This window comes from Marmota flaviventris, chromosome 11 (genome assembly GCF_047511675.1).
Source record: "Marmota flaviventris isolate mMarFla1 chromosome 11, mMarFla1.hap1, whole genome shotgun sequence".
In the NCBI taxonomy this organism is placed as follows: domain Eukaryota; kingdom Metazoa; phylum Chordata; class Mammalia; order Rodentia; family Sciuridae; genus Marmota; species Marmota flaviventris.
This window is the reverse complement of record NC_092508.1, coordinates 82320665-82343167: the sequence shown is the minus strand read 5'-3', so window position 1 is coordinate 82343167 and position 22503 is coordinate 82320665. Positions and strand designations below refer to the sequence as shown.

The 22503-nt window shown below is 38.7% G+C and overlaps 2 long non-coding RNA genes across 6 annotated transcripts in view; both read right to left on the bottom strand.

The window, feature by feature from the left end:
- The window catches only part of LOC139707717 (uncharacterized), a 115047-nt gene that overhangs the window by 3596 nt on the left and 88948 nt on the right, over positions 1-22503 (bottom strand). For all 3 annotated transcript variants that reach the window (XR_011709182.1, XR_011709181.1, XR_011709184.1), the window contains one exon: positions 2520-2594. This is a non-coding gene — a long non-coding RNA (uncharacterized lncRNA). The remainder of the gene's footprint in view (positions 1-2519; positions 2595-22503) is intronic.
- On the bottom strand, positions 4401-15755 carry LOC139707658 (uncharacterized). Of its 3 annotated transcripts, none has more exons than XR_011709129.1 (3): positions 14776-15341; positions 10097-10239; positions 4401-4628 (listed from the first exon to the last, which is right to left on the bottom strand). It is a non-coding gene; the product is annotated as an uncharacterized lncRNA (long non-coding RNA). The 3 variants fall into 3 exon arrangements; XR_011709127.1 differs by lacking the exon at positions 10097-10239 and adding an exon at positions 5156-5274; XR_011709128.1 differs by lacking the exon at positions 4401-4628 and having other exon boundaries at positions 9998-10239; positions 14776-15755.

Genomic DNA, 22503 nt, shown 5'->3' with positions numbered 1-22503 from the left:
GCCTCCTTGGGCACATTTTAATGTCACTGTCTGTCTGACAGCTGGCTATAAGCAGTCCTACATTTTTCATGAGAAAATGTCATTGAATGTGAATAATTTGAAGTTCCATTGGAATTCCCTAGTAATTTCACCTAGACAAGCAGCTCTTCAGCCTGATGTCACGTTGAGTTCTTTTGGTGGAGGTGGGAGTTTAGCAGAGGCTCAGCACGGCAGGCTATAAATAGAAGAAGACTGCCTCACACATTCTAATAACAATAACTATCCCTGAACTATTTAGCCACCGCCTGCTATATTTCACACTCCTCATATTTCCCGACTCATTTGCAAGAGTCAAGCCAGGGCCATGAATCACCCTCTGTTGCTAGCTCAATCCATTCTTCCAGAATTAACCTCCAGACTCAGCAGAAAATCACAAGTCCCAGAGGAAGCCATCCTTCACATGGGTAAATTGGATCATCTCCCTTTTCAGGCCTCTGGGGGACATGCCTCTCGGGAGAAGCCCTTCCCTGCCAAGTGCCTTGTACAATCTCTCCACGATGACTTTAGAGCTCTCTCCAGTCATCACTGTCAAGGCCCAAGTTTGTTGCTTCTATGGTATTTTTGGTGGGAGTTTCATGTGCTTGAGCTCTAACCACACAGACTGAGATTTTTTTCAAACATGTACAAATCATCTCTTCTTCCCTACACAACAGACCTCTGCAAATAATATCTGCTTACAAGACTAAAATGTTTACAGATAGTACCCTTCATTTTCTATCTTGTGAGGTTCCCACTAAAAATTCTACTTTGAAAGCAATTTAAAACAGACAAAAATATGAATACAATTTAAAGACGATACTTGTTATACATGAGGTTACATGCTACCTTTTAACTATAATCGGTATATTTGAAGTTCATTCTATGTATGTTTAGTTGACCTTGCTAACTTTCACAGTGATTGGGAAAAATATCCAAAGGGATTCTATTAAGAGTAGCTGGATGGAGGTCAGTATTTTCAGCTCTGCTCAAAAAATTCTGTTTAAAATAAAAAAAAAATCTTCCTTTACCAAGTACCTAGAAGTCAGTCTATAATGGATCTGATTTTGTACTGAGATTTATAGGGCTCTAAAAAAAATCCATGATCCCCATGCCTTTTCTCCACCACAACAGGTTGCCACAAGATCTGAAGCTGCTGAAAGCACATTTACTCTTTTGGGCAAAGTCACTGGGTTCCTGGAAGTCCCTCCATGGGAAATTTTAATGTCCCCTCCAACACCCTGGACATTGAAGTAATGGGAAGCATGCTGTCTTTGAGTCACCTCATCTTCTTTTGGACAATTCCAAGTTTTTTTTTAAAGTCTTTAGTACATAATAATAAAATAGACATCCAAGTACCCACCATCAAGTATTCACCATTTACAACTTACAACTTTGATATGTTTTCTTGTTCTTTCTTTTTTATTAAAAAAATTCATCATTGCAGGTGAAGTTGAACCTTTCATCGGTTAGGCCCATTTCCTTCCCAAAAGGAATTCAGTGCAATCACTTCAAGGCTATTTCTTAAACTCCTTTGTATTTAGTTTGAATAATATGGATTTGCTGATATTTGACTGTTTTTTACCTAAATAATGCAATTTCGTGTGGTTCAACCTAACACATATTTTTCATGTAAATGATATTGTGCCAAACATATAACTCTGTAATTTTCTGTTTTCACCAATATGATTCTTTTAAGGTCCATATCCATTTAGAGCTCTGGTGCATTTATTTTAACAGTTATACAGGGTCTCAATGTGCATGAAGGTGCCACGTTGTATTTAGCCATCACTGAGGGCTTGGTTGGTTTGTTTTCCTATTACAAAGAAGATAATAATAGACATCCTTGCCCATTTATCCATGAACACATGAGTGACAGATTCTCAAGAGTATTAGGAGTAGATTTTTCTGGGCTATCGAACACATTTTCAATTAAACAAGAGATTGCCAATTGGCTGTTACCAGTGATCACACTCAAACTTCTACTAATGATTAATAAGAGTACTTAATTTTATCTACTGTCATCATTCTTGAAACTATCAGATTTTAAAATTTTTGCCAATATGAGCGGCAAGAAATTGTTTTTATCTGGTATTTTAACATTTATTTTTTCTAATTACTAGTGAGATCATGACAGCTGCAATCTTCAAATACTTTCCTGCCATAAGCCCAGGTCTGCAACTTCTGCCCATTTATTGCCTATGTCAACAGTTCTCAACCTTTTGTCCTCAGGAGATCTTTATAATCTTTAAAAATCATTGGCTATCCCAAAGAGTTTTATGCATGTGAGTTTTATCCATTAATATTTTCTATATTTGAAATTTTAATTGATAATCATTTAAATATTTATTAATATAAAATTGATTATATATTAACCTATATAAAATGTTTTTATTCAAAATAACAATGTTTTCACAAATAATTTAGTAAGAAAATTGGTATTATTTTCTCTTTGCAATTTGCTTTAATGTCTGACTTCATGGAAGACAGCTGGATTCCCATACCTGTTTCTGCACTCAAGCTGTTGTGACATGTTGGCTGAAGTACATGAATAAAATCCATCCTCACATAGGTAAGTCCTTGGAAAAAGAAAGAGATTAATAGCTCTTGCAAATAAGAGTAGAAATTCTTTGATACTACACAAAACTTCAGAAGTGGTAGTGCCTTAAAGGTTATCTGCAGTATGGAATCAGAAGTCATATCAATGAACATTATGTCTTCTATTGCATTAAAATCTATTGGTCTATCTCATAGTCTAAATAGATCTTTGACCTGGGAATGATTTGGGACAGCTTACATTGGTCATTTAGAAAACATTAATTCACAGGGTTATCAGTTCTTCTAAATGCTGACACATTTCATACAATATCAAAAAGTCATATTTGTAATACCACCATCAATTTCATTAGAAAAGTCTTTAAGGATTGGGAAGCTGTCAAGCTCAAAGTTTTCCAAAATTCTAATCTCTTCTTGAAAGCTTGAATTTTATCACTGGTAACAAATGTTCACTTTTTTCTCAGAGTGACAGGCTCATTTTGTTCTTAATTTTTAAGAAAATGTCTACCAAATACCTAAGTCTGCATAACCATAGTCTGTCAGTCATTCATACAATTTAAAATGCCATCCTATGAAAAAAAGCAGCTAGATCATCTTGCAATTCAAACAACTGCACACTTGCTTTTCCTCAGAACTATCATATTTGGATATGTGGCAGAATTAGTCTTTGCATTCCTCCCATTTTGTCCTAGGGATTAATGAAGAGATATGTATTCAAGGCTTGAAATTTTATAAAATTAATAATGTCTACAACTTCATCAAATTCTTTGTGCTTGTTTATTGGGCTGTGGAACTAAAGAATGTTATGATTAAGGTTAATAATTCTGTATGTTTGACTTTCTTGTTTGAATAACTTTGTGTTTTCTGTCTCCTGATTGGATCATGAATGATGCAGATCATATAGAACAAAAGTTAATCCTCTTCATTGAAAAAAGACTTTTTATTAGAGGTTTTTCCATCCCTAAGAAGAAGCCCTAAACAAGAAGACAAGGTAGTTTTGGAGAGGAAAATAGAAGATAGGAGAAATGAGAACTCCATGGTATGGACTTGAAATGGTAGGGATATGTCACGAGCAGCTTCTCAGCCTTGTCTGGTTACCAGGAGTTCCCTTCCGGATATCTGCACTGGACCCCGGACCGCGACGTACGCGAACACCAAGCACGAACTCGATTGCCTTTTGAAATGCTGGTTTATTCGCACACCACACAAAGCAATACACGAGGTGGCTGGCACACAACTGCACGACCTTACTCTCAGGCGACGAGAGTTAGTTGTGAGCAAATACATGGAGTTTCCCTCGCGCTTATATATTCTATATGTTTACAACAAACTTGTTATTCTATATGTTTACAACAAACTTGTTTATATCTAACTTATCTAACATAAGCACACTACCTAGTTACATCATCAACTCATCTAACATGGGCATACTATCTAGTCATCCTATAACCAAAACATGTTTACAACTAAAAAGTCACTTAGTCACTGCAAAGTCCAAAACAAGTCCAAAACAAGTCCTTTTGCTGATTCATGTTGTTTATTCATCCTTGATGTTTACTCCTGTCATTCCACCCCCTTGATACGGAGGTGCCGATGGTACTGATGGTGCCGATGTATCAAAGCGACAAGTACGGTCCCCTGTCTTAGGTCGTCCATTCGGAAGTTGCCCGTCCTCGGGGAAACGTATGGGCTGTCGCGGCCCTCCAAGCCAATTTTCAGATTGGAAAATGCAATCCACGGCATCCATGCAGCCACCGACCACACAGGAGTGTAGAAAAGGATGAAGCATAGCACGATACTCACAGCAAAAGGGAGCTTTCACTCTCGGAACGAAAAGTCGTTTCAATTGTAAATAAAGGTCCAAATCCAAATCTTTTACTAGCAATAAATCTATCACCAAATTGTGAACTATCATAAATGGATAATTAACATCCTTCTCAGAGAACATCGGGATTGGAGTCATCCGGTCCCTTCTGAACCATAGGTCGTTCTTCCGCTTGCGTCCCAATATTCTCTCGATGACAATCTGGTCCACAGACATAGTTCCTCAAGAAATTCTATAACATCAACCAATCTTAGGTAAGTGTTGATGATAATCCACATAAGTCCATAATTTAATAAAGTAAGGCTTACAAATGTTTCTTAAACAAATGTCAAATAAAGATCTAGGAACATATGTATTCCTCTGTCTGCATTGTGAATTAATTCTACACAACAAATCATCACCAAATAATAATGATCTATTATAGTTAAGCAAAATAAGTCCATTAACGTAAAAAGCACCTGCATTAGATTGTAAGGTTAATAAATCATGATCAGACTTCATCACTTCAGTGAACAATCCAAATAAAGCCTTAACACACAAATGTATATTATGTCTACAATAAACATCACAGTGCGAATTAATATTAGGAATACAATTCCAGACATGATTTAAAAACACACATAAAGAAGGTACAATACCCTTTAGATGTTTATCCAGCGGACACCATGGTCCACTGCGCATTCTTACTAGTCTACATAAACAAGAAAAACGTTCCTGACCAAACAGTGTATATGCACTATATGAAAACCATGTATTTACATGAAATTCAATGCAAAGATGACAACTTGCGTAGTGCAATTGTTCAGAATAATTCCTCGATCTTTCCGTCCTTCTCCTTCTTGAATTTAATTTTCTTAGTGCCTTTCGCTTCATGGTCCCTGTAATGTTGAAGTTTATCCATTTTAATGTAAGTTTTCTTTCCTGCAGACTTGTTAATCTTTAAACAAATCTTAATGCATAATACAAATAATACAAAACAACATACATATAGCAATCCTTCCTTAAGCCAATGGAAAGGGTTCCATCTCATAATGCAACTAACATCTGCATGAACTAATTTTCTAAAGAAACCTACAAAGCTACAATCATAAGTATACTGAAAGTCACGCGGAATCAAATATCCAGAATCAACTAACATTTTAACTTTATGAGTTTCACCTGAAAATCTCTGAAGAAGTTCAGTAGTTTGATTATGTACTGTCTCAATTTCCTTTCCTAATGAAGCATAAACGGATTTGGCTGCCTCTGTTGCTTTCATCATATTTTTATATTCTTCTGACAGAGGTGGCTGGGGTACAAAAGAATGTAACCCAAAAGTATGGTTGGATATATAAACCACCTGAGTCAGGACTCTTAAATTTTTCGTAGTAGTAAAACTCTTAGACCTAAATAGATGATTCTTAACAGTTAGATTCATATGTTCTATCATCATGACATTAGTATGTACATGACAACCAGCATTCAAACTTAAAGAATCACTATAAGAAATGTTTTGCCATCGTCGAACCATGTAAGGTTCAGGATAACAAGACAACAGATTAAAATTCCCAAGATCTAACAAAGTAGCCTGAGGCATAGATATAGTTATATCGGAAGTCCTAGGTTCATCTGAGAAAAGATCATATGCTATAATAGTTGTTTTACCTATAGCATAAGTGGCTTCACTAGGCACATAATACGATATATTGTTCCATTTTAACCAATAAAACTTATCAAACGGTATTATCCAATCTTTACCAATTTTCTTCGGTATAGCCTTAGTTGGATATCCTATTACAACCTTAGATGTCGACATTTGCCATAAATTAATCATGCAAACACCAGTTTCACACCAAGAATCCTTTGTAGGATCTAATATGGTTATAGCTGACGCAGTTTCCATGCCTATGCCAGTTCTAAACAAAAGTCTTATTTCTTCTAATCCCGCGGTGATCATTGCTTGCAGATGTTCACACTCCTGAGTTGCCTCCAATTGTTTCATACGTACATCCCATGAAGCATCCATAGTCTCAATCACCTTACTTAGTGAATCAACATGATGTTTCAAAAGTTCCTGTTCTGCAGAAAGTCTTTCCAGAAGTAAAGATGCGGAGTGCAGATTTTTAGACAATTGTGAAATAACAAAGTTCTGTTTATTCTGAAGTCCTCGAAGAGCTGAAATTTCCACTCGAAGTTCCTCCGTCATTGCTCCAGCGATCGCTGCTCCCAAAGCCGCTCCGGCCAGGAAAGCGCCAATCGCTGCGAACTGCAAAGGTCTCCGTCCTGCTGCATTTCTTTGAACTGAATAGAACAAATCTGGCAACACAGTAGACTCAAAAGAAGGACATACAGTTTCACCTTTCAACAAATCACTAACAGACAATCGTAACACAATTGGCTGTACTTGTGGTTGTATCAAAAATCTAACTGGCTGATGTAATAAAGGTAAAAATCCTGGAGCCTCTAAAGTCTTCATAAAATTACCGTCCTTTTCCTTGCGTGGGAAGAGGACCGCTCTTGGGAAATGGGCAGTAACCCATCCCTTGGTTTCATTAAATCCTCCTCTGTCGATTAAACAAGGACTCAAAGAGGTCGGTTCCATGTAGCATTTCTGCATATCCATCTTTGTACTATATATAATATGATTACCTGCATGTGCATCAAACACATCAGTATTATTATGTAGAACATCATGTGTTACAATATCATAAAGATTCCATTCATTGTCACTTCCTGGTAATAACATATACCAGTAATAAGGTAATTTTCCTGGATATATTTTACTAGACCAAGTAGAGAAATCCATTCCTTGTGTCAACCACCATTTCAGAGTTTTTCTATCTGCTATATCCACATGGTATCTAATTATAGTATCCCAGAGCTGTGCTCTAGGGCACCCGGTCTTCAATGACCAGTAGTCATCAGCATTTACCAGGTAAGTGTCTGTTTTGTGATTCACTAAAGTAACTTCATCCAAATCTGGTGGTACAAATTCAAGAGAGTATACTGTTGGATGTAAAGTATAAGTCCTTGTTTGTTTCTGCTGATTATCCAATACAGCGTTACCACCTTCATAGTGTTTGGAAATGTTTCCCGTTATATTCACATCAAGAGGGATATCATAGTACGTGGAATCATTATGCATAATAGACCTATGAATACCAATCACATATTGCCATGAATGTGGAAACCATCTGCAAGTAGATCTTTCCATAGCCAAACTAACATCTTTAGAGTCCACATAATTGGAATCAATTCCCATCGGGATTGACATATTATGGACATTCGCTCTGATTTTGTCATCACTCAGATTAAACACGGGAATCAAAGTCCCAAAGAAATCATCATAAAACTTAAAGGTACAGTCTTGGCATTTATAATAAGGTAACTTTGACTCCTTTGGCCCTCCTTTGGATCCATTATAAGTATAATCTACTTGTAAAAATGTGACATTGTAAAAGTATTTATTCAAAATATCCTTGGGTGTGATAACCAACACAGGTTGCCAGGACTGATTATCAAACTTATGCCACGTATTATTCACCTCAAGATGCATATGAGAGGCATTCAAATATACAGCATGAAGAGGATTCTGCACACAATTTTGTCTGCTAAAATTATAACACCATGTCCAATTAAATATATTATAGTATTGTGTGTAGTTTTTCCACACTGTCTGGTTAACAATGTATGTGTCCACGGTGAATTTATAATCATGTAACTCTGGACTATGCACTCTCTGTCCCAATTTCGGGATATCCACAATCTCTGCGAGGTCCCATTCATTATTGGCATTTTTAAAAACATACCTCCTTGTTTTGTTTTCAAATAATAGCCATCCAGAGTGATTAAACATTCCAAATTCAGGATGTAATACCCCAGTCGTCCTGTAAGCTGGACCCAGCCTACAGGGCTGTGTGTGAATATTGTAAGCTACAGATGAATAATTACCAATTTTATAATAGTATCTATATTGGCACCACTTAAGGAAGGTCGAATCAACAGGGAAGCAAACTCTACCAATAAATGCTTGTCCCTGTGTTCGGTTAAGCATATCTCCAAAAATGCTACGGATACAAACATATCCGATTTTATCTTTTAATTTAGGAGACGCGGCCACTGGTTTAACCAAGTTATGGGTAAATGGCTGTGGTAAAGGGTCGGTCAACACAACAGGTGATCGCCAAGTGGCGGTACCTAAGGTATTGACTTTCCACCAATTATCTATAGTGAGATAAGATTGGTTCCGTATTTCTAAGGATCGATCAGGATTCTGTAGGATCTCGAACTTTCCATATATAGGTAAATTAGGAAAATCCGCTACACAAGAAACATAATGGGTATAATTCAAATGAGTTCTGTGTTGCACATCTTCAATATATATAGACATATTCCTTTGTTTAGTGCTCATGGAATCTAGATACTGCTGTAACTCTTTTGGGCACCCTGTCCCGTAGGGTTCAATTAAAACTTGCGGCCATCTAGGCAATGGTCTAGCTCCTTGTAAATGTCTAGGCAAACTTTTCCACTCATCCAACATTTTCTTAGAATCATTATATGGCAACAAATTTATCCCCAACGTAGTTGTTCGTGGTGTTGTAGTTGTAATATCACCAGAACCTTTTTCTTCTCCATCATCATAGTCATATTCATCATATTCATAATCAAATAAATTATAATCATTCTGTTTGTTGGACACCCAAACCTGGAAAGGCAGTGATGCAACATCCTTTTCTGCTGCTTTTATACATGTAAAGTCATCCTCTTCTGTAGATTCCTCAAAAGTATATACAGTAAGGTTTGGATTGTTAAGTACTGCTGCTGTAGCATTATAGCTCTTAACTAAAGGTTTGCCTCCAAGTTTCCTATAATAATACACAAAATGTGGCTTATAAGACCACAAATCCATAATCCCAGGTACAAGATGACATCGGAGGGGGTTAGTTTCATATTTATTAGAATATCCCCCATCCGCACTAGATCTAAACATTGGGCTATATACCCCAACTGTATTGATGTCCCAAAAATGGTCACACGCCTTAGGTGCGGAGTATTTATTATAATGGTGGCAAAATGCATAATTATGATAAAACAGGTATCTTATAGCAGTAAAATTTTGTAGGAATTTGTTACTTCTCCAATACTGTGGTATTACTGCACAAGAATTATTACACTCTTGAAGTGAATGAGTGAAATTAATATAATCAAAGATCCAATCTTTGTAAGAATACTTGGTCAGGTTAATGTTCCTGATACCAGAATAATATGGAGTTGTAGTAGTGGGAGTTGTAGGTTGATCTCCCATTACTGAATAGAACTGCAGGGTTAGCAAAAGTAGCAAAAATAGCAAAAGTAACAAAGTCCTAGGTGCCATTACCAAAAACATAGTGTATAATTAAGTACATAACAGGGTAGCAAATCCCGTACCAACAATTTATGATACGTTTGGTCCACGTTAATATGGGTACAGCCAGTACCGTTGCGAATGTGTGAATGATTAAAACAAGTAGAACCATTCAAAAGAGCTGTCTGCCATTCATTACAATGAAAATATCCACCCAACAACAAGCAAGAATATACAATCAGGATAACAAAGCATATGTTAAACAAAACACACAAACGTTTACCTAGTGACAACATCTTGGCTTTTTACTAATCTGAGGTCCCCTTTTCCAGTTGATACCCATAGGGTATTTCCTTGTCCGTGTGATACAATCTCACCTTTAATCACAGAGTTATCTTTTCTGTTACGTATCCACACCTTATATGATCTTATATTATCTGGTTTTGGGTCCCCGTCTGCCTGCACATCGATGTCCTTTTGGAATGTTTCCTCAAAGGGTGATCTCCTGTGCAGTCTTTGCCTAGAATTAAGTTCAAAAACTGCAATCAGTATTGCTTTGTCAAATGGCACATCTTGTCCTATCTGCCACAATTTAGTCTTTAATAATCCATTGAACCTTTCAATATTTCCTGCTGCTTGTGGGTTATAGGCCAAATGAAAATCCCAATTAATTCCTAAAACATCAGCTAATTTCTGAACATTTCTACCAGTGAAATGAGAACCCTGATCAGAAGTCACATTCCAAGGACATCCATATGCTGCACACCAGCTCCAAATAGTTTTCATAGTAGAGCTTTGATCTGCATGTCTACTTGCACATGCATGTCCCAATCCGGTACTACAATCTACCATAGTACACACATATTTTCCATTCTGCAAAGGACCAATATAATCAATTTGTACCTTCTCATTAAATCCTCTTGGTGACGGTCTATTATGGGGTGGATCCCTCCGGAAACGTTGTACCGAGGATGCGCATAATTCACATCCAGATATCGCACGTTTACATGCTCCCCAGGTGACTTTTATGTTTCTTCCTTGAAACCACTGGAACATTCCATGTGTTCCAATATGTCCTAATTCCTTATGCAATTGTCGGATCTCATCATCCGAAATATCAGCATTCAATTCAGGAAGTTTTACATGCCAATTTGGGTCACGTTTCAACCGAATCTTTGTATCTGTTCTATCTGATATTTTCCAAGGGGCCTTATTCACCAATTTTAGCCCTTCGGAGTCAAATTTACTCAATTTGTCTGCCACATTATTAAATTTAGATATTTCATCTGTACGTCCTGTGTGAGCATCAACGTGCGCTATCTTTACATGTATAGGTGCCTCCGCAAGAAATTTCCAAATATGTATTCCCCATACATCTTTCCCATTAATTTTATAATCAGATTCCTTCCACTTTGCAGACCATATGGCAATACCATTACAAACTGCCCATGAGTCCGAAAAAATGTGTATATACTTTTCCTTTTCATGGATAGATTGTTCAACGGCCAATTTTACTGCACAAAGTTCTGCTAACTGTGCTGAGGCATCCGAGCCTTCCTTCACTAAGATCTTTTTATCACTTGGTCGATATGCCACAGCTTTCCATTTAGTGACATTTCCTACTACTTTACTTGATCCATCTGTGAACCATGCATTTTTATGAGAAGCAACTGCCCCCCATTTTCCAATAGGTTGTGTCTTTGGTTGTTTAACCTCTATCGGTACTTCTACCATAGGCTGAGCAAAAACTAATTCTGATAACCTTAATGTCTTATTATTCCCTGACACTGTTGCATCATTAATTATAGTTAGCAAATACCATTTCCATTTCAACACTTTTTGTTCCAGAGGTAAACCTCTAAAGTCTTCCTCCTTAGTTCGTACCCAATCCAAAATTGGTATCTGAGTTCTTAATGTAACTATTCTATTAGTTAAAACAAAACCTAGACTCTGTACCGCCGTATAAGCTGTCCACACTGTTTTTTCAAAGAAAGAGTACTTGTTTTCGGAAAAAGGAAATCTTTTGGAGTAAAACCCAACTGGTTTAGTCTGACTATTACTTTTAGTATATATGCCCCAATTTCCAAAGTCATTGGCATATATTATATCAATTATAATTTCTTCACCAGGTTGAGGTACATACAATTGGGTATATGTCTGAACATATTCCTTAGCTAAATCTAATGACTTTTTCTGTTCCGGTCCCCATACAAAGTCCGCAGCTTTCCTGCATACCCTGTGTATTGGAGCCAGAATCATTTGTAAATATGGAATATGTAATCTCCAATATCCCAAAATGCCCATCACCTGCTGAGCCTCCGTCTTGGTTTTTGGTGACTGTAAAGCCAAAATCTTATTTATCACTGCATCCGGAACCTTAGGTCCTTCTGTAGTCCACACCACCCCCAGATACTTAACTGACGTGGCTGGACCCTGAATTTTATCAGGATTGATGGACCATCCTTTTGATTTCAATAATGTAACTACCTCGTCCTTTACCTTATTTAACTCGGTCATATCTTTCCCAGCAATTAATATATCATCTACATATGACCATAACTTAGTAGTTCCTTTATCTTGAAAGTCCTTTAACGTTTCTTGTAAAGTTACATGTGCTATAATTGGGCTATTTTTATATCCTTGTGGTAACCTCTTAAACCTATATTGTACTGATTCCCAAGTGAATGTAGTCAATTCTCTACTCTTAATATCTAATGGGATAGCGAAAAACATATCACTCAAATCTATAGCACAAAAACAAGTAGGTGAAAAATTCCTAATTTGAGCATAAATAGACTCTACATCTGGAAGGGTACCTGGCATAGAGGGGGTTACTTTATTTATATTCCTATAGTCTACCGTCAATCTCCACTTGCCATTAGGTTTCATAACAGGCCATACTGGACTGTTATATTTAAATGATGATGCCTTTTCTATTATATCTTTTTCCAACATTTCCTTTATTGTGGCGCTAATCTCTTCGTGTCCTCCTTTAATAGGATACTGTTTAGTAAACACTGGTGGAGTATGGGGCAATTTTACTGGATCAATCTTTACTTGACTTAAAATTTTTGTTTCAAAACACTTCAATCTCTTCAAAGGTAACCATTCACCATATAATAACCTGATTTCCTGAATTCCTAATACTCCATGTGGAACTTTGCCTACCAACACTTGTATTGTATAATCCAAATCATATATTTTAAATGTTACCCATTCTTTTCTCATTTCTGCCCTATGTCCAGATACTCCTTGTACTATAACTTTTTCCTTAGCTGGTTTATTATTTACAAAATCATCTCTGACTATTGTTACCTCGCTTCCCGTATCTATCAGGAAGGAGTCTGTATATTCTTGATCATCAACTATAAATTTTAATTGTATGAACGGCCGGGTGTCCGGCTGTTTTGCCATCTGGGTGTTCCAAACCTTGGCATTGTTAAACCAAACCTTCCTCTCTGGCCCTGCACTTGATTTCCTCGCGGCACCGGCCTCTGTGGCTTCATTCTGCTTCCTATCTGCCTGTTGTTTACAGCAACATTTCCTTGTACCCAGGCTTGTCCTGGTCGCACCTTTCTCCAGTCTTTGCCATTTCCCAACATATTTCTGTTTCTTGGGAGGCTCCGCTGGCCAGACGGGCCTCCCAAACGGAAGTTTTTTGTCTGGAAACATTGACTGTTTCCATTTGTCTGGTAGCATTTAATATTTCCGTTGCCATTTGTTGGAAAGCAGACTGGGTTTCGGGCTTTAGCTTGAAATGACATTGCAGCTTGAAATGACATTTTGTGCTCTTGTTGTAATTCTCGATGTTGCTTTAAGAACTCAACTACATCCCATAGGGTGTTGGCTCCAGCTAGCATGGTTGCCAACATCATTCTATGCTGTTCTGGTGCTCCTTTTATAATTATTCTCCTAAGCGCGGCTGTTAAGTGAGCACTTAAAGGGGATCCTTGAAACTGATTATAAATTTTGCTAAAAATAGCTAACTTCTTTACTATCTTAATCCCTTCACTGGGATTCTTCCACTGTACTTGGCCTTCAAAGACACCCCAATCTATATGTGGGATGGCCTCTGCCCAGGCTATTGCAATCCAATCCCAAAGTGTGCGTACCCTGTCAGGGTCCTCTTGTATATTCTTTGCTAAAGTGTCCGCAACACTCGGATTGTCTATCTGGATATTAACCACCTGCATCTCCTTGCCTGCGAGTCTTATAGACTCGCCTCCCTTACTATGAATTGTAAACAAAAAGTCTCCGTCGGTCTGACCTTTCTGTGAAAAATCTTGCCTTAACTGAACCATTTCAGGTCTAGTTAAGTCCCTAGTTTCAATAACTTGTTCCAACCCATCTGGGCGTCCCCGTCCGGGTGTGGATGTTTTAATTACTGAAACTGGCATGCTGGCCTTATCAGGAGCTTCCAGTTGGTCCAATATGTCTTTCAAAAATGGGTTATTACTTCCATTTTTAAGGGCTTCTTTTACTAACCTTTTGCCTCTTAGCCTGTCATCATCGATATCATCTATAATTTTACATAATATTCCCGGGATTTCTTTCTTGTCAGCCCGTTCCATTATGGGCTTGACGGTCTGAGGATTACTTAATGTTACCTCAACTGTGGTTCCTTTCTGGAACTCAGGCATCTTTGCCTGAACAATTCTTTCAATACCTCGCCATGGCGATTGAGATTTTAATTCCTTTTGCTCGAGCTTTAGTTCTCCTATTCTACATTTCTGCCTAAATCTTTTTATTACTTCCTTGAAGCCCATGTTGCTATTTTTAAGAGGATCCTCAGTTTAGCTATATGAACTTTCCAAGCAATAAACCCGTTTGTTTCTATCTTATAAGGTATCTGACTTATTCCCTGATGCCAGCTATATAGTGCCCAATTTTCTACCCTTTCCTTAAGCCACCCCATGCACAGGGACCACCGTCCTCCTAAGGATTTTGGTGGGGGCACTCCCCTTTCATTCCACCTTCAGCCTAGACGCCGGACGATCACGGTCATTCTAGGTTTTCAGTAGAAGAAATTGTGCATTGCCATGTGGGTTATATTTACCTGCTCCGGAGCTCTTCTTCCGTATCCTGCCGACTACGCCAACTGTCACGAGCAGCTTCTCAGCCTTGTCTGGTTACCAGGAGTTCCCTTCCGGATATCTGCACTGGACCCCGGACCGCGACGTACGCGAACACCAAGCACGAACTCGATTGCCTTTTGAAATGCTGGTTTATTCGCACACCACACAAAGCAATACACGAGGTGGCTGGCACACAACTGCACGACCTTACTCTCAGGCGACGAGAGTTAGTTGTGAGCAAATACATGGAGTTTCCCTCGCGCTTATATATTCTATATGTTTACAACAAACTTGTTATTCTATATGTTTACAACAAACTTGTTTATATCTAACTTATCTAACATAAGCACACTACCTAGTTACATCATCAACTCATCTAACATGGGCATACTATCTAGTCATCCTATAACCAAAACATGTTTACAACTAAAAAGTCACTTAGTCACTGCAAAGTCCAAAACAAGTCCAAAACAAGTCCTTTTGCTGATTCATGTTGTTTATTCATCCTTGATGTTTACTCCTGTCAGGATACAAATGAGGACTTGGAATGAACAGAGTCTCAGTAAACTCAGAAAGACTATTTGAGGGCTCTGATCCACCAGAAAGGGAATTAATTGAGTAATCTATTAGGGTGATCTGTTCTGTGTTCCATTTGCATATTAGCTTCCTATTACTACTATAACATATTACCACAAACAGTGATATAAAACAAAAAAAATATGATCTTAAAATTCTGGAAGTCAGAAGTCCAAGATGAGTCTCACTGGGCTAAATCAAGATGTTGGAAGCTGTAGGGGAGAATCCATTTCCTTGACCTTTCTACCTTCTAGATAGCTAAGACTTTCTTGACTTGTGGTCCCTGCTTCCATATTCAAAGCCAGCAATGGAGTTAGATCTTTATGTCACATTCCTCCAGTCTCCTCTTCTGCTTCCCTCTTCTGCTTTTGTGATTGCACTAAATGCTTGTGACTACATTGTGCCCATCCAGACAAAGCAGGATAATCTTCTATTATAAGGTCAGTCGATCAGCAACCTAAATTCCATCTGCAGCCTTCATATCCCTTTACCATATAAGGTAACACATTTATAGATTCCAAGGATTAGAATGTGGACATCTTTGAGGGATTATTATATTATTTACCACATCTTGGTATGGGTTGTTTTGTGAATCTTACTCAGTTGGGCATAAAGGAAGAAATGCTAAAGGGAGATAATTAGTAATGCCAAAGAAAGTCATCAGTTTTCAAAACTAACAAGTTTTTTTATGACACGTGTTATGTTTTGCTTTTCAGTATATTTATGCATTTAATGCTAGTTTTTACCCTTAAAAATGTTTAAACCTAATATAGACAAATAAAACAAACCAAATATTTAAGGGGGAAAAAAGGATATTTAGTAAGTAGAGAATATTTTATTCTTTGTTCTTCTAAGCCCAAAGCACAGTGCTTACAAATAGGAACAAATGTTTGTTTAGTGGAGAGGAGGTAGAGAGAGAGAGAGAGAGAGAGAGAGAGAGAGAGAGAGAGAGAGATGATATAAAAGATAATCTGTTACACACACACACACACACACACATTCTGGAAGGCAAAGAAGAGGATGTAGGTGAAGACAATACTTTAAAATAAAAGAGAACTATGGAAACAGAAAAAGGTTTAACTTCAAGCCCATATTATTTTATCTTATTTCAAAGGTCTCTCAAAAATAACCAAGTGAAGTAGGCTTTCTATGTTTGTCTTCTAATTTTAACACAGGAAGAAAATGCATCCTTTCCTCTCTTCAAAAAATGTAAAACATCAGCAAAGCAAATTGCAAGATGATAACTTTAAATTCAGAGGGTAAATTTTTATAGTTACATTAAATTACAGCCCCCTGAGGTTTCAGTAATGGAAATGCTGACAGACCCTGAAATACAGCAGCCATACCCAGGGACTCCCACCCTTCCCCTCTCTCTCTCTCTCTCTCTCTCTCTCTCTCTCCCCCCCCCCCAGTCCCCACCTGCCCCATTGCCTCTCCTATGTCTACCACCAAGAGAAAACTGAACTATTTTTTGATCAGCTTTAGATTTCAGTACTCAAAAAAAATCCTGCCTTATATCAGAAAAGTTCATAAAATATTGTTATATATTTGCCAAAAGCCACGTTGTTCTTGATGTATCTGTCCTGAAACATGTTGTTGTCTAACAACACCTACTTTGTATGATTCTGGACACTTGAATTTAGATATTTTGAAGGATAAAAACAGAAGCAATAAATGTGAGTTCTTTATATCTGAGCCCCTTGCTAGCTTACTAAGGGACTCTGAAAAAAATGGCAGAGGTTGGTGAGGGGACACGGTGAGAAAGTATCTTGGGTCACGTTGCCTCTGAGTGTATTGCCAGAGCTTCCTTCCTCTTTGGAGAGCCCTATGATTGTTATGGTCCCTTGGGATCACCCTCCAGGTTGACATCCTGCCGAAGTCTTTTAGAGCATTTTAAGGGAATTGAATGTTTTTGGAAATTCCTTGTATGTACAGAATGAAGAGCTGATGCAGACATAGAAGAGAATGAATACCCTCACAGGTTACCTCTCACCTGGCAAGACCACAGCTGTCTACAGCATTGCTGAGCACAGCCATTGAGGTTGTGTACAGAAGTAGGTGAGCACTTAGGGGTCTAATTAGGTTTTGGCAGTTCTAAACTCTTGCCTTAGATTGAACTGAAAAAACTGAACAGGCAAGATTTTTTAGTTGCCTGATGTTTTTAAAATCTCCATAGCTCATCTTGGGAACCTTAGGAAAGATGCAAAATAGACCTCTTTTGATAGTATCTTACTGCCTTTCAGCAGCATCTTCCCCCAGGTACCCTCAGGGTAGGACTGTCCCTGCCAGCAGCATCCCAACTCCATACTCTTCCCACCAGCCTTCCCCATTCAAAATGCATCTGTCTGTGTCCCATGCCCTCCAGGCTCAATTCCCAGGTAAAACTTGATGCTTTCTGAAAGGAAAAAAAAAAAAAAACCTCTAAAATGATGAAGATGAAATGAAGAAATTTCAACTCAGAAAATATTTGAGGACAATGAGTTTGGTAGCCCTCAAATCAAACCACATAGGTAGCTCATTAGCAAAGCAGACATACATAATTATTCCTTTGCATGTGTTGAATTTATTAAAGAAACCTAACCACTGCTGGTAGCAAGGCATAGCTGGAGATGCTGAAAAAACAAAGAGCCAGAGCCATTGCCTTTAAGGAGTTTACAATACGGTTGATAAAAAATAGACATAAATAAATACAACATGAGGTGCAAATATGTAAACAAAGTATTACAGGATTTCCAAGAAGCAAACACCAACCATTTCCTTCTAAGAAATAGGGTGTCTGCATACATGTGAGGTCAATTTCTGATACAAAATACATGCAGTTGTGATTATACTTTTTTCAACTATGCATACTAATCTTACTGAAACTCCAACTAGATTTAACCCCTTTCTTTAAATGGCATTAATAGCAAATGCAAGGGGAAAATAACTAATCTGATGAGGGAAGAAAAGCAATTACACAGCTTATAAAAATATCCAAGATGATTTTTTTCCCTCCTAGCTGTCACTGGTTTCAAAAACAAAAGAAAATCTGCAACCTGAAAGAAAAAGCATAGAACTGGGTGCTGATTCAATTTTGAAGATTAAGAATGCTGTTAAGTGCCTAGTAGACCCTTATCCTTCATGTACATGGGCACCTGAACAGGAAAGGGCATCAGATCACTTCTCTCATTCTGCTTATCTACATGTTGCTAGGATAAAATTTAAAATATTCATCAAAAGTGCATTTGGAATATTTACTGGCAGAGGAATAGCATCCCATGCTTTGGGATATTTCATTGTCACCATTTCAGAAATCTCACCTGCCTGGCAGATTGCTTTGCTTAAAGCGAAAAAAAAAAATAGTGGTATCTATTTTAAGCATCATGATCCTTAATTTCTTAATCTTCTGTTCTTGAGTTCTATAATAAATCCATTCAAAGCTGTACATATGCAGTAAGAAGCACACAAAAGTCACCTTTTCTTTTCTCCCCCAAAACATGAAAGTCTTTTTATTTCTGTATTAAAAGACTCTTAAACAAGTTCTCTAAACCAGCTTTCAGAAGCACATGTCATGGAAGAATATTGGATGAGTTATTGTATACAATAATTATCCTCATATCCAGCATAATTATTTTATCCCTCATCATCTCAGGAAGAGGTAGTGGTTGGATCTGAATGTTTGTGTCCCTCCAGAATTCACAGGTGGAAATCCTACCCACATCAAGGTGATGAATCAGGAGGGGTACTTTTAGGAGGTAACTAGAGCCTTCTTGAATAGCATGAGTGCCCTTGTAGAAGAGGACCCAGAGAGACTCCTTGTTGCTTCCACCTTGTGAGGACACAGTGAGATGGCACTATGAACCATCTATGAACAAGAAAGCAGCCCTTCACCAGACACCAAATCGTTGGGCACCTTGATCTTAGACTTCTCAGCCTCCAAAAGTATGATAAATAAAATAAATCTCTATTGTTTATAAGCCACCCAGTATATGGTATTTTGTTGTAAAAGTTGGGATAGACTAAGACAAGCGGTTTCTGAGCAGAACAGGGCCAACTCTAGGAACAGGCAGCAGCAGTGTGGCATTCAGGGGCTGGCTCTTTCTCATTTAACATAGCAGGGTTGTCACCAAATCTCCAAAACAGTAGTTAATAGTAGCTGCTAAGAACTCATTAGGACATGCCTTAAGACTGACAAAGATTTCAAGATATACTCCAGGAAGACATCCCTAACCCATATGCTGTTTCATATGCAAAAACCCAAGATCATGTCAACAATGGCTTCAAGGGGGTTCTGAGATGGCAGTGTTTGCCCAAGATTATTGGTTAGGACAGAAAAGCTAAACCTCTGGGTTACTAAACTTCAAAAAACATATTCCTTTCTCCTCTCTGAAAACAATAATAAATATTTTGTTTAATATAATACAGAGAGAGACAAGAACACATAAATGTATTTCTGTGTTTTCATACATCTGTCTATCTCAGAAATTCAGAGATGGGTTCCCCCCAAAATTGGTCTCTTCCTATAAGTACAGTGTGTGTGCTAACATAATGCACTGTCCTTCAAGAGTTCTTGGGGTCAAAGCCTGCATGCCAACAAAACAAGCCCCTAATGCCATGGATATTAATAATTACCATTCACATTGGCACAGTGGATCATCACAAAGAGCAGAACTTAGGTGGTGAGAGAAGTTCCCAGCAACCCTCTGTAGCTTGTCTGTGTTTCTCCTTCCCTCTTTGTAGCCCCAGCCATCAAACATGTCTCCTCCTTTCAGGCTCAGATCAAGCACCAAGCCAATAAATTCTTCCCTAACAGTGGGGGGCCTCTTTTGTCCATTGATCACAGCCTGCTCTATGGGAGGTCTGGCGGATTTAGAACACCTCAGAGCACACTGCCCTCCAGCCACCAAGGCGACTCCTGGGAGGCATCACCCCAGGTTTCTCCAGCTGCTCATATATGACATCCTCCATTACCTCCACATTGTCTTCTCACAGTTCCTCACTGATGAACTCCACCCATTTTCCTGGGCGACATTCAGTTATCCCCACTCACACTGTAGCCAACACCACTCAGATTCCAAACTCACCATTTTGACACCAAACCTGTCTGTTTCCCTGCCCCCTGGTCTATTAGTTTCATTGTTCTTTATATCTAGTCTTAAGGTCAGGCATTGCAACTTTATTCTTGCTGGCCCTCTGGGAATTCTCAAAATGTTTCCCTTTTCCACCTACATAATTCATGTTGCCAGCCCTGGATCTTGAGTCAAGAGGGCCATTGCTCTCTCCTCCTGCCCTGAACTGCTGGCACTAGAGAGCAAACCTAAGGGGGAGAGGGGTTAACTGGCACCCATGCAAATGCACACCTGTGTCCCACCAAGAAAACAAAGGTTGCCTCTTGCCCCAGACAGAGATAAAATGCCCCAAGTTGTTCCACTGCCTCATTTTCCAGGAAGTTCCACAGCTCCTTTAGGCTTTGTCTCACTTGCTTTTCTATGCTGTACTTCCTGAGGGTTATGGCTCTCACTTTCCCTCCTCCAAAGATCCCTCCAACAGGATCCCTAAGCCAAACAGCAGAACTGTACAGAGCAAAAGCCCCAGAGGTTCAAATTCCGGGCCTACTGCTTATTTCCCACGTGACATTAGGTAATTGACTTAACTTCTCTTTTTTCTTATTCTCTTGTCTGGAAAATGAGAAAATTAACGTATCTGGTGGCTGTGAGGATGATGGGATATAATACCCAGAAAATGTTAGACTGGAATATGATCAATAATTATTAATTATTTTTAACTAATGAAGAGGACCACTCATTTCATTTCATGACAGTAAAAAAAAGTCATGTCCCTATCAGTAAGGATCTCCCTCCACTCACCTTCCCTCTCTCTCCCAGGATTTTCAGTTGCACATTTTAACACCTCTGCATGTAAGATGGTGTTCCCCACACTCCCACTTCCCCAAGGGCAGACACTCTCTAAGGTTTACTTGCTCTGTCCTTCATTCAGTAGGTTACATCAGTGAGTCTCACATCCACTGCTAAATGGAGGGCAAGGACTGGCTTTAGACTTCTCCTTCATGCCCCAAATGACCATGGATATCCTAGATGCTCAATAAATGTTTCTTAATCAGACTTAGACTTGATTTTGGTATTCAAATTTTTAAAATTTCCCTAAGTGGCCTGAGGTGCTCATTCATTTCACCTAAAGGAGTTTAGTCAATCACTTATAAGCACCAGCAGTCTAAAGTCAGAGTCTGTCCCTCTAGGTATCACAGGCCAGAACACACAAGAGTCCCTCGACTTCCAATCAAGGCCACCCAAAGTTCACTCACTTGCCTTCCCTCAAGTGAGTGAAGGAGATTAATCCAGGAAATTTGCTTCAGTAGCAGATCCTTGACTCAACAGGTTGAAAGTACGGCTCAGGTGTGACATCTCCCAATGATGCTGATGGGGTCTTTGGAAGACAAAGGGTCTTATCCTTAATTGTCTTTTCCAGGACCAAGCATAATGTCTGGTACATGTTTGCTGACCTGACTCTAAAGCAGCCAGTACTATGTAGGAAAAAAAAAAAAAAACAGTATGGAATTAAATTAAAGTGGGGGCATTAGAGACAGGATTGGAGATTCCACCGGTCCTGTGCTATGTCTGCGCTGTTTGTTTCCCTGCTCAGATCCTTTTACAGTCTCACTTCACACTTTGTTTACAAGTAGTTCTGGAAGTATCCAGCTCTCTTATGTCACCATCTTGGCCCCTGCAGTCCCACATGGCACTTGGTTCTGTGTTCCACCACCCTTACCAGCATCAAAAATAAGCTCAGGTTACTGCAGACTACAAGCAATCTGGAGGAAAGAGAGGAAGCTTGGGTCAGATTCCAAGAAGAAACTGTGCTGGGCCCTCCTTTCTGCTTCCTTTGGCTGTACGGGAACTGGTGGCTTCTGGAAAATTGAGGCTATGGCTGCCCGCATTTGTAATGTTGTCTGATGGGGAATAAGATGATTACACAGGCAAGGAGTGAAGCCAATGCAAATGTTGTGGGATGAAAAAGATGCTTAAGGAGTTTTGAAATCTTTTACAAGGCTGACTCCCATTGTGTCCTGACTTCTGCTCACCCCTACTTGACCTCTATCCAGAAGGCAAAGCAGAGCAGGGAGAACAACTTCCCAG